Raw genomic sequence first — 12214 nt, 5'->3', positions numbered from 1 at the left:
CCAGGTACTGGTGTGGCCCACAGTATCACACTGAAATGCTCTTTGTTCTATAGACAGACACCACATAAAACAAAAGGCAAGTGTTCTTGGTTATAATTTCTGAATATAATATCAACACAAAGACATGCTTGCGTTCACACAAGAGTATTTATACCAGACAATTACTATTTTTTGGTGGAAGACTTTTAAGTGATTTTTAATATCCTCTGGTTTTGCTACTGGTGAGAATTTGACATCAAGAAAAAAAGAAAATAACATGGAACAAGAATGACAATGGCTTCCATCCGTGTCCCATCTCTGTTCCTTTAAGGCTGCAAAAATATCATTTTGATTTTAAGATGGCATGCAGAGCTCTGTCTCTGCTGGGTGAGGAGAGAGCCACGATGATGCAAAACACACCAGAATCAATGGAAAGACTCCCATGAACTGTCATGTACCTGAAAGAGTTAGGAGAAAACACAAAGAGAAAATGTGCTCTATTCTTTGAACCAACTTCTCAGAATTTGTATGAATATTTTGGCAGTAGCAGTTTATAACACATACATACTCATTTATAATTTTTTTACAAATCTTTGGTAAATCTTCCCATTGCCATATTTAGCAAGAAAAAGAATGACAAGTAAGTGAAAGGTTGGAGAACAAGTGGGCAGCAGTGTCCTGCAGACATTAAAGTTACCATGGCATTAGAGTCATCCCAGTATGAATAATAGAAAGCTAGGAACATCCATTTGAATCAGTGGCAGTGGAACAATGTAATCCTCCCATATTAAGTCCTGCTTTGTTTTCAGATTGTACTGCTGATTCTGAAAGAGAAATATCAATGGGAGAGTGAAAAGGGGCCTGAATATCTGTTTATATTCTTTAGAGTAAACAGGGTCATTCCTACTTCTGATAGCATCCCCAGGGCTCCCAGTTGCCTCTAAACCCTGCCTTTATCTGTCCATTTCCTAATTCAGTCTCAGAAGATCAAAATCTCCACAGATGATTTGTAAGTATATCTGGATATATATTTATGTACAGGTTGAAGTTTGTTTCCTAAGAAAACCAAAATGCCAAGAAATAGAAAACCAAAAAGACAACCTGCCACTGCAACTTTCCAGACTTCATTATGCATTTTGACATACTGCTGTGATTTGAGGCAGTCTCACCATATTCTGATTAAAAGTGTGAAACCATGTTCTCAGGAGAAGGGAAAAAAAAAGGTCAGATCCTTTCCCCAGGGAAATTGAAACTAATTAGCAGTATTTGCTCAGAAATGACTGAAACATACCAGATAACTTAAACAATGGAAAGAGAAAGACCTTGTCATTGATAAATCCTCTTATTTCCCATATGTCATTCCAATTATTTCATTGGGTCACACAACCATAACTATTAATAATTTTGAACATTTGATTCTAAAGGAAACCTCTGATTTTAGCAGCATGGATGTTATAATATGCAATCTGTCTTGTTTGACAGCCTTACAAAGTCTGGTAGGCTGCAAATAGACACTATTTCCACACAAAGAGATTTCTGCTTGAGGAGCTCTCCTCAGACGTCGCCACCAGCAACACAACACAATTTCCAAATGAGCAGCTACCAAGCTCATCAAGAGGACATGGTAATACTCAGGCATAAGGAGCAGACAGGGGCTTACCACCTCCAGCAGACTAAGGCATCTATACTGGGTTGATGTGGCTAGGGTTTAGCTTTTGACAATTTGCAAACCCCAGGAAATGGTGTTTCAGTGGGCACTGATTATATGATCTCTTTTGGTTTGAATTTTCACTAAGAACAAATTGCCTCACAGATATACTGTCCCCTTCTGTAAACTTTTGCTTATTTTCTAGTGTTTTCCTCTATTATTTGCCTTTGATATTTAAGTGTAAATCAAGTTTACACCATGAGGGAGGGTACCTAGGGGATACTCTTGGGATGCTATTTTATCTACCATTTCAAAAATGCTTTCCAGGATCAAATAGGAGTTGCCGACTTGCTAAATCTTATGACCACTATATTTTCAACTAATCTTCTTATATGGTTTCCCCAGCTGTCGTCATACTCAATGGGATTTAATTTTCGTAGCAACTTGCTTATCTCTGAAGTCAGTGTTATCCCTTCATAAAATCCTTTGTGTGCAAAAGCTTAGGGGAGCCACTCTTTAGCATGCTCAGCTTTTGCAGCTCCTACAGGCAACCTAGATAGTCCTACCTAACCACTGTAGCTAGGATCATGTTAATTCTGCTCTGGGGATCAAACATGCAGTTCAGCAGGGCAGATTATCTGGAAAGGCTAAAATGAAAACAGTTTCAGACACTGCTGACAGACAGCAATATTTTTCAGAACCGAGGGTAAATGAGGATTTTGACTAATGGGATCGAGGTCATGCTGATGTCATTCAACAATCTGAACTAATTTACTTATTTGTCTCAGAATTCCTAAAAAAAAAAAAAAAAAAAAAAAAAAAAAAACTAAACAAAAAACCCCCACACTGTATTCAGTTAGCATTCTTCAGCATTATGTGGTCTTACTCTTGTTTTAGGGTAACTGTAAATGTGTGGTAGAACTAGAAAATAAACACCAATTTGTTTAACATATTTTCATTCTAACATCTAAAGGCAGACTTGGTATTGAAAGAGTTACTTTATTTATCAGTCTGGCTTACAATCAAATAGCTTCCTGGGTGCTAATCAGACTAGAGCAGCTGCCACCTTCAGAAGAACATGTGTGTGCCAGCATATCTGCTGCTTGCTTTGTAATTTCCCAGTACAGCTCCATGGGCTGCCAAGTCCATCTTCTTGCATCTAAATCTCATGGCCAAAGAATAACAACTTTCTGAAATGAGAGTTTGCAGATCTACAGTGCTATTCACTTAGAAAGAAGGTGGTTTGTATTTGTAGCATTTTAAACATTTTTCTATTCATTCCACTCCACCCCTGAACAGTCATAGCACTTGCTGGCAGCAGCACTTGCAAGGCAGAAGCCAGAGAGGGATCCAGTCCTTGTCATCTGCACAGGAAGGGAGAAGGTCACTGATGGAGACCTGCTCCAGGTGGTGTAATAAGCCATATGGCTTATTTCCACATGGGTTAAGCCTTGCTCTTGAGTTTAACCTGGACCATTTGCTTCTTCTAAAAGGTGGGAGCTGCTCAGATACTCTGTTGGCCATGAAGATACATATTGGATCAGTTGACAAAACTGCAGTGCATGGTAGGTTTCAGTCTCACAGGTGTCATGCCATCAAAACAGATTGCAACAACAATCAAGACAGATTGCAACAACATAGACATACTATGGGGGAAAACAGATTACTGACATTTTTATTAAATTTTCTGTAGAGCAGGCATTTCTTTCCATACCTCACAAATATTTGAACTAATCAAAAGGAGGTAGTGTTTCATGCAATGAGTAGAATGTTTTTAGAACGGGGAGTTTCATGAAACTTAGCCAGAGGACACTGTGGGTGCAACAAGTGTACCTGACTCAAGAGAAGACCGACGAGGAATTGGAAAGACACTGGTTGGGCACCCTTCTGCTACTTAGTCTCACTAAGTCAGCAAAATACATCTAGGAGGGTAGGAGGGAAGTCTCATATATATATATTTGCCATGTTCTTGCACTTATGACTACTGTTAAAGACAGAATTCCAGGCTAAGTGGACCTTTGGTCTGAGCTGGTACAGTCCTGTAATGTTTTCACATTAATGTATGATCATCATTATTATTGTAACTTTTAAATTATTATTATTCAAATATAAGGCATTTGAAAGGATGTTGCATACATTGATACTAATAATTATTAATAATACATTGTTAATTACACTGAAGGATGACTTCTATGGAACCAGTCGTACAATATATACAACCATTGAAAGAACATTTATAGGACAAAACTTTTTGGGATTTGCCATGTCTTCTGAGCTTTTTAATGAGAAAAAAAATAACCTTGCTTTATAACTGTGTGTGATAGCAATAATTCTGAAGCTGCATTGTTAAGGAGACATAAAACATAGCTTTGTTCTCTGCAGAAATAAAAATTAAATCTTGATCTAACATGCTTCAGAATACAGGAAAAGAGGCTTGTGTGTACAGAACCTATTGTATTGTCATAGTCTTTTCAAACTGTCTAAACAAGTATCTCTTGAAACTTGCGTCAAACTACAGGCACAAAAAAAAAAAAAAAAAAAAAAAAAACATTTATAAGCTCCTATCTATGTAGTCTGCTTCAGCACTTCCCATGTAACAGTAACAAACTTGAATCTACTAGGATTAAGGGGTTTTTTATTTCCCAGAGGATACACTTGTCAATTTTCCATTTATGTTTTGCTTTCAGGGAACAGTGAATTGAAGTAGCATTTTAAGATTCCATACTCACTTGTAAATTCCAAGTTGTGTTTTTACTACCTTTTGCTGATACAGTCTATCACGAGGCCGAAAGATATGAAAAACTATTTCTATTAGAAAATTCAGTTTCCCCAGGACAAAAGCTTACCCTTTCTTCCCAAACCTGAAACAGTGCTAATACAGCCCCTGAATTAGTCATTCTCAGGGGGGAAGGTAGCCCCTAAAATCTGCTTTAGCTGATTTATTTTCTTAATGTTCATTTTATACTGACTTTAATATTGAAGTTATCAATTATAGTCATGAAGAAAGTGAACTGATCCTCATAAGAATGGGACCATCACCTATTTTTACCTTCCAACCCCAACTCACAAAAAAACAACCAGGAAAGTTTGCACCATCACCATTAAGCACTGCTTGAAAAACCACCTCCCACCATAGCCGGCTATGCTGGGCATCACCTGTTGTCCCTTAGTGGCAGATTCTCAGCTGGTGTCAGCTGTCACAATTCTCTTGAATTCAGTGAAGATATTGGTGTCACCTAAGATCTGCTTCTCACTGTTTTTATAGAGGCAAATCACAAGCATTTAAACTGGTCCAAAAACTATTCTGTCACTTCTAAAAAATCTGAGTGCTTGACACAAAAATAGGAAGCATATATATTTTATGAAAGATGGCTCTTTTTGCCCATGTATGCAAAATACAGGGACAGAAGGTGACTGGCAGTGTGCTGGATTCCCTCCTGACCCTTCTCTCTTCCTAAATGACTTCACAATCTTGGTACAACCTTCACCGTATTCCAGCAACAAGTGGCCCTGCTCCCTCAAGCCTGTGGGTCTCTTCTTGCCTCCATCAGCTGCAGAGTGTGGTATGGTGAGGCAGCGTAGTGCCAGGTAGCAGTGCAAAGGCAGCAGACCCTCCAGCAGACCCTCTGAGCTGCCTGCATTTAAACTCTCAGCTGCAGTGTATGTCTCTCCCATAACTGGTTAAACTACTTTTCTCCATTCTTTACTTTAAAAATAGGTTTTTAAAGGGTTTTATAAAATTGGGGTAAAGCAAAATATAAAATCAGTAATGCTTTTTCTCGATTTATTATTCTCTTCATTTTCCTCTCTCATCGTTCACTAGAAGTTTTTGCCATTTGCAGGGAAAGGTTGGGATTTTGCTTTGCATCTGAATATCTCGTCTTTAAATTTTTAGCCATTGGTTTATACAACAGTAAATGATCTTGAAGATACTTTTTTAATAACTTTGCCCATAACATGTGGTCTTTTAATAAAATGTCCTATGGTCTTATGTTTAGGAGTCTGGATAAGTATTTTTCATCTTTGAGGAGGGTCTTCATTTCAAGCTGTGGAAACCATGTTGTACCTTAAAGAAATATGGCTAAAGGTTGTCGTTTCAATGAACAATTTCTTTGATGCTCTGAAGTGATGACAGGTGCTGCCTTTGATCTACCATCCTTGAAAGAGTGGCACAGCAGCCAGTTCTTATTCAAGTTAGAATAGGAAGGTTACTCTTTATTCAGTAATTAAACACTAGCAGCTACCACCCAAGTGATTGACAAACTAGCTGTATTTGGCAAAAGAGAAGGTAAGGCAAGCAAGTAGAGATGTTGCTACAGGACCGAGTGCAAAAAACAATCAACACAGAAAACTGCCTCCTGCTGTTCCTCCTGTCTGTGTTGCGGGAAATGCACTGCTGGCTGCGTTTCTGTAGATAAAGAGGGTTGCACTAACAAAATACTTGAATCTTTCAAGAATTTATCTTCCTGGGAAAACCTTGCTAGCAAGGCCCTGAATAGTTTGTGCCAAGTGGCATCTCTTTCATCAGTGGTGCAGAGCTGACTGCATTTTGCAAGAAGGGAGACCACTGGGAGTATGTTTCTAAACGTCACCAAAAAAATGTATTTTCTGTGTGAGGGAGCAGAGAGGCAGTTTTTACATGGCTGTATTGATTTTTACAGCATAGACATTTTCCTCCTCAGAACATCCTGACACTGGTATGTTTAAAACAATACAGAAGTGCCATATTAATTTGATGTGCTGATGATAAGATTCTACATAATATACCTGCAAACACCAATAGGAATATGAGATAGCAAAACTCAGATGAGAATTTAATGAATTGGGAGCACAACACATGCCTGACCTACATCTTAATTTCTCCTATTTTTACATTGCTATGGCCAAAGTGATTTGGTAGTGATTCCCTTAACAATGTGACCATCCTGATCTTTTAGAACCAGAGGAAACACATACCAAGCAAAGGCCAAAGACAACAGAGGGAAGCAATCTAATACAGTCAGTAAAGTTGACTTCATCTTATGCATTTGTTTGCTTGCTTGATTTAATTTTGTTAAAATATTAAGTTGGGTTTTTAATAGGGAAAATCTTGATGGTTAGAAACTTCTAAAGTAAAAAATAATTTAAAAAAAAGATAGATCTTGATAAATTGCCTTAAGCTATCTTTAGCTGCAGTAGTGGCAGCCAGCTTGTTCTACCTAGTCTGTGCGTGCTCTGCATGGGAAGATGCCAGGGAAAGGGAACCCAAGCAAAACTACAAATTTCCAAAAGTTCCTCACCCAGAGATCCTAGACTCTTAAAAGACATTCTGGTATTCTTTCTTCAATGAAGCTCAAAATCATCAGGAAACATGCAAACAAAGCTTCACATCTCTGTCCTCATGTCTGAGTTACTTTCCTCTTTTGTTTTCCACTTTGTTTTCTTTTCCTGACAAAAAAAATAAATAAATATATATATATATATATATATATATATATCTATCTATATATATCTATCTTCTAGCTTATAACCTGATAGGTTACACTTATATCAAACTAATTCTACCAAAACCAGAGTGTGTTTAATAGGAGTGAGCAGCAAATCTCTGCAAAGGAGATTTCCTTGTTTCCCACCGGAGTCTTCTGTTTCTGGGACACAGTTCAGAGACTGGACATGTGGATGCAGCTCAGCATTCACCTTGGGAATTCCAATATTTGATTTGTGTGTATCTCTACAATGGCTGATTTTTGCAACATACACACACATATTACAATGAGAAAAAAAAACTGTTTCAGAACACCTCTCCAGACTGTATAACAATCTGCTTTGCAAACTCTTGTCCTGATTCACAGATTTTAACATTCTAGCAATCAATTCTAACTTTTAAAAGATATAGTGAGTGCCCTTTATTAACTCACTGAATTTCAGTTGGATTTTTTTGCTTTTTTATAATAGTTTTCTCCAATGTTTTACCTTGAAAAATAGCAGCAGCTGCTAGTAAATGTAGCCAGTTGATTAAATTAAATTCTGCTCTCTGCACTCTCAGGTCTCTAATCTGCCAGAGGAAAATCGAGATCCACCTTCAGAGGCCATGTGGATTCTCTCACAAAACAGGGCTTGACAAGATACTGTTCCTTATTATACCTATTCAGTGACAGCATGGGAGGTTAAGATAGTAATACCATGTGCCCTCACTTTCTGTTTGACAATTTATCATCAAAACAAATTGCTGCAAATACCCTAAAAACATTTTACATATAAAACCACTGAACAGATTTGTATCCAGGCAACAGTTGTAAGCTTCTAGATAAATTGCTTATTACTCATTGCTTGTAAATTAGTTGCAACTAATTTCTCTTAGCATACTAGGTCTGCATAGGCCTGATAAAGGGAAGTGATGAAAGTGTGTTTCAGGAAAGCCGACAGAGCAAGTATTGTTTTACCCGTCTTTAGTCCTGCTTTTCCTGTGGATTATGAATCTGAGAAGGACCAGGTGTGATTCTTAATAGTGCTGCACACACATGCAAATTCTGACCATTGCAGAGTTGCTGACAAGGATGCATGTTTCTTTTCTGTAGATGGAAATACTGCCTATTATTTGTACTGGTAAGAACATTAATGATAATATAAACAAAGCATAAACCATCTGAAAAAGCATCCTAATAGAAAAGAAGTAACAAGGCAAGTGCGGGCTCCCGGGGCTCCCAGTGACCCTGAAACCTGTTCCAGGAGGGTAATGGCAGAGTTCATATTTTTGTCATAAACTGACCACAGTTATCCCCAGCTTCAGGATTTGGCTTGTGGCAGATGCTTTCAGAAGTTCATATGACCCACAGTAGTTTAGAAACCAATGGTCTACTTACAGACCAGTTGCTGGACTTCTTGGTCCCATCTATACCAGTAAGTAAAATGGAGCAGGAGCTGCTCCTTGGTTCTGAGACAAACAAACAGTACAGTATAACACAGGTATACAGCTAGACCCTTTGATTCCTCCTAAACAAAGCAGTTATATTAACATTGTATAGAGAGTAATATTAATATACTATTATCTAGAACCAGTGTCAATATATTAATACATTATTATATTATATATAAATCTATAATTCTATCAATAGAGAACATATATTATCTACATATTACTAACATTAATAATCTAAATCAATATATTTTATTAAATATATTTTATATGGTAATGTGCTAATACTGATATTATGCATAAAATTTAATATACTAATATGGCTGTTGGTGAATGGTCTCTGGCTTGTGCTAAGCACCCCAAGCCCAGAGACTCTTTGGGAAGCACTAGCTGATCAAGGCCAGAACTGGACCAAAGTCTGTACAAACACGTTAGCAGACGGTGAGCACATACCAGAGCGCAGCCCTGGTCCTGTTAATGTACTAATGCACACAAAGCCTATAATGCCTTCATCCTTAGACAAACGCCTTATAAAAGATAAATCCTCAGTTTAATCCTGTGGGATCAGCAGGGCTTTCAGGACACCACCCAGGAACAAGGGAGGAAGTATTGCCTGGACATGTGGGTCGGGAAAGAGAGAAGAATCCTCATCTCTGCCTCCAAGTCATCCCATACAGCGGCTCTGGTGCAGAAAGGGCATGAATGGCCCCAGGGGAGAAGCGTGGTACCTCTCCCTTGCCTCCTGCCTAGTGAAAGCAAGGGTGAGGATGTTCACCCCACAGCTAAATTTGAAATAATATAGTCACTGCCTTCTTTGTGAGACCAGATCAGCCTTCTCAGATCAACAGCCTGTCTCAAAGACCTGCCACAATCAGAATTTTTTAAAGGAAGGTGCAGGGAGCCATGTAGCAGGCAATGGATTAAAATCAGAATCCTCACCTGGGCCTTGTGAATGTGCTTTTGACTCTGTTAGAATTTCAAAATACCCAAGAAAGAGCAACGTAGTGCTTGTTTATTTTCAGCCTTTTTTTTTTTTTTTTTTTTGTACTTAGATAATTTCAAGTGAAAACTCCCCAGGAAGATTCTTTTCATATTGAAAAATTATGATTTGTAGAAACCTTTGATAAAAACAGACTTTCATGACAATAAATCCACTTCAATCCACATGAAAATGAAGTCATCAAGGATGGCAAGAATAAGTGTCTTTAAAGCAATGTGAAGCTATTTATATCTTTGCTTCCCTCTTGAATTAATATGCATTAATATTCACAATGTAATCTAACAGTGCATACCTTCTCTATTTGAAAACATTTTCCCATTGCAATTATTCAGGAATAATTCATTTAGACATAATCTATATTTATAATCCCAGATAAAATCTGTAAAACAGGAACTGTAGTTTATAGTAAGCTGTTAAAATATAGAAAAAGTATTCACAAATGTATGCTGTTGTCCCACAATAGCTCTGATTATTTTAATTAATGCCTCTGAACATTAAATTTGATCAATCTGATCTTTTTAAAGATTTTTTTTTCAGCCCTTCAAGGTATTATACCTTTCTTTGCTATTTCCTACTAGTTTTGTATAGCACTGTAACAGAAACATATCTTGATTTTTAAAAGGCAGCCTCAAATATACCCCAAATCTTGCACAAGAATGTTATTGAGCTATTATTGCTCATAGGGAACTGTATTCTAGAAAGGGGGACTATAAACACAAGCTATCAATGAGTCCTAGATTTAAAAAAAACAACATGCATAATTCACCTTCTGAATCAGTGACACAGCAGTGTCAGGTTTCTGGAAGCTCCCAAGAGCAAAAGCAAAATCCTCCCTGATTTCTTCGATCAGTTTTAACAGGACAAGAATCCCTTCTCAGCTGCAGAGTACTATTTTAAAGCTACTTTGGATATTTTTCCTAGTTGGAACTTATAGATTAGAACTATCACTTCTAATTTTTACTTGCTACCTCTCACAGCCACCAAAGCTTGGTTTCCTGTTACTTATAGAGAGCTAATGCATATGTAGGGACATCTTTACCAGAAACATTGACTCAGTTGATTAGCTTACCAGCTGTTACTGCTTACCATGAATGTTCAGCTTCCCCCATTTGGATATCTACCCTGAAAGCTAGATTTGCCAAACAAGAGAGAGAAAGTAAAAATAACTGCTTAGTTAAATAAGCTCCAATAGTTGTTTAACTAAATAAGAAACACTGTGCTTTGGAAGAAAATTATTTCCTGTTCTCACATTCTTTTGTTTCAGTTCCTTTCGCTCTGCTTAGAGATATATCTATCATCAGTTGTGGGGTTTTTTCCTTTACTATGGATTATTTCTGTTTATATCATTAGTTTGCCCTTCTTATTTGGCAGTGTATCTGTAGGGCTTCTATGGTGGCTATTAAGCTTCTTTAGAAAAACCCTTCCCTTAAGCCTCTTCACAAAAATAAAAGAAGTGACAGATATATGGATGCTGTTTTTCCCCTCAATTTTTCTTTGGGAGAAAAAAAAAAAAAAAAAAAAAAGACATTTTCATCTTTATTCCAATAGCCAAGGCAAGAAAAAAAAAAGAAGGTGTGAGCTCCAGGCATCAAATCACTCACCAGGGAATAGTCAGGACTGCTAATTTCACTTGTGCAAAAACCCGTTTTTGCTAGAAAGGTCTTATCCCTAAGTCTCTCAATGGACTTCCAAGGAGCACATTGTTTGCTTTTGAAACAGATTAGAGATGGCAGGGTTTGAGGAGAAGGTGGTGAGGAAGCTGAGGAGGAATGTTAGGTCAGTTGACCTTGAAATTCACATTTCAGGATTTTCAGATACCCACTCCATACTTCAATGTATCAAGTGTGACATTCTAACCTCCTTTTGGCATTATTTTTTTTTTTTTTCTGATTTCAGAATACTCATAGGGAAACATCTCTACAAAAATGTTATTTCCAGCCTCTGCAACTTTCTTGAAAGTCTAACAGTAAATAAGAAATTAAAACTCAGGCTGCTGTATTTAAAACACTGCATGACACCGTCGGGTAAGTTTCTAGTTCTCATGTTTTCACCAAAAAGTATGATAAAATGAGTCAAGCGTACACTAAATATTTAAAACAAAGCTAAACTTCTCCACTCACCAATATATATTTCTTCATTGGCCTAAAATCCTGCTTCATTGTTTTAGAATACCCTGTGATTCTGTTCATGTTTTAAACTGGCATCATTATGACTGCTACACCTCTACAAACAGTGAAGTAAATCAGCTGTTGTGTTTCCCTGTTCAAATAATACCAGCACAAACACATACATGTATGTATTAGAAAAGGACCTTCGTGGACCTGCTTCTTACATTGCTGAACACTGCAGGAGAATTTTGAGTAAAATCACTAAAACTTCCAGTGGGAATAAATGGACTCAACCGTGCACAGGGATCACTCTTCAATGCTGTGTGATTTGTGAGTTTGAAGACTCACAATCTAAGCAGAAAACTGAAGTGTCCCCCTTCCGGGACAAATATTCTCACCATTAGACTATAATTTTGAAACCAGATGCCACTAATGATACACCAGGTAAGCCAGCTTTTGGTACATTTGAAAAGGAAACAAATCAAATATTAATTCTGTTCAGTTTTCTGAAGGAAAACAAAAGGAAAAAAAAAAAAAAAAGGAAAAAATAATGGGGGGAAAAAAAAAAAAAAAAAAAAAAAAAA

This window comes from Athene cunicularia (assembly GCF_003259725.1).
Source record: "Athene cunicularia isolate RWA chromosome 1 unlocalized genomic scaffold, athCun1 chr1_part2, whole genome shotgun sequence".
In the NCBI taxonomy this organism is placed as follows: Eukaryota; Metazoa; Chordata; class Aves; order Strigiformes; family Strigidae; genus Athene; species Athene cunicularia.
The sequence above is the reverse complement of the archived record's forward strand: the minus strand, read 5'-3'. Positions refer to the sequence as shown.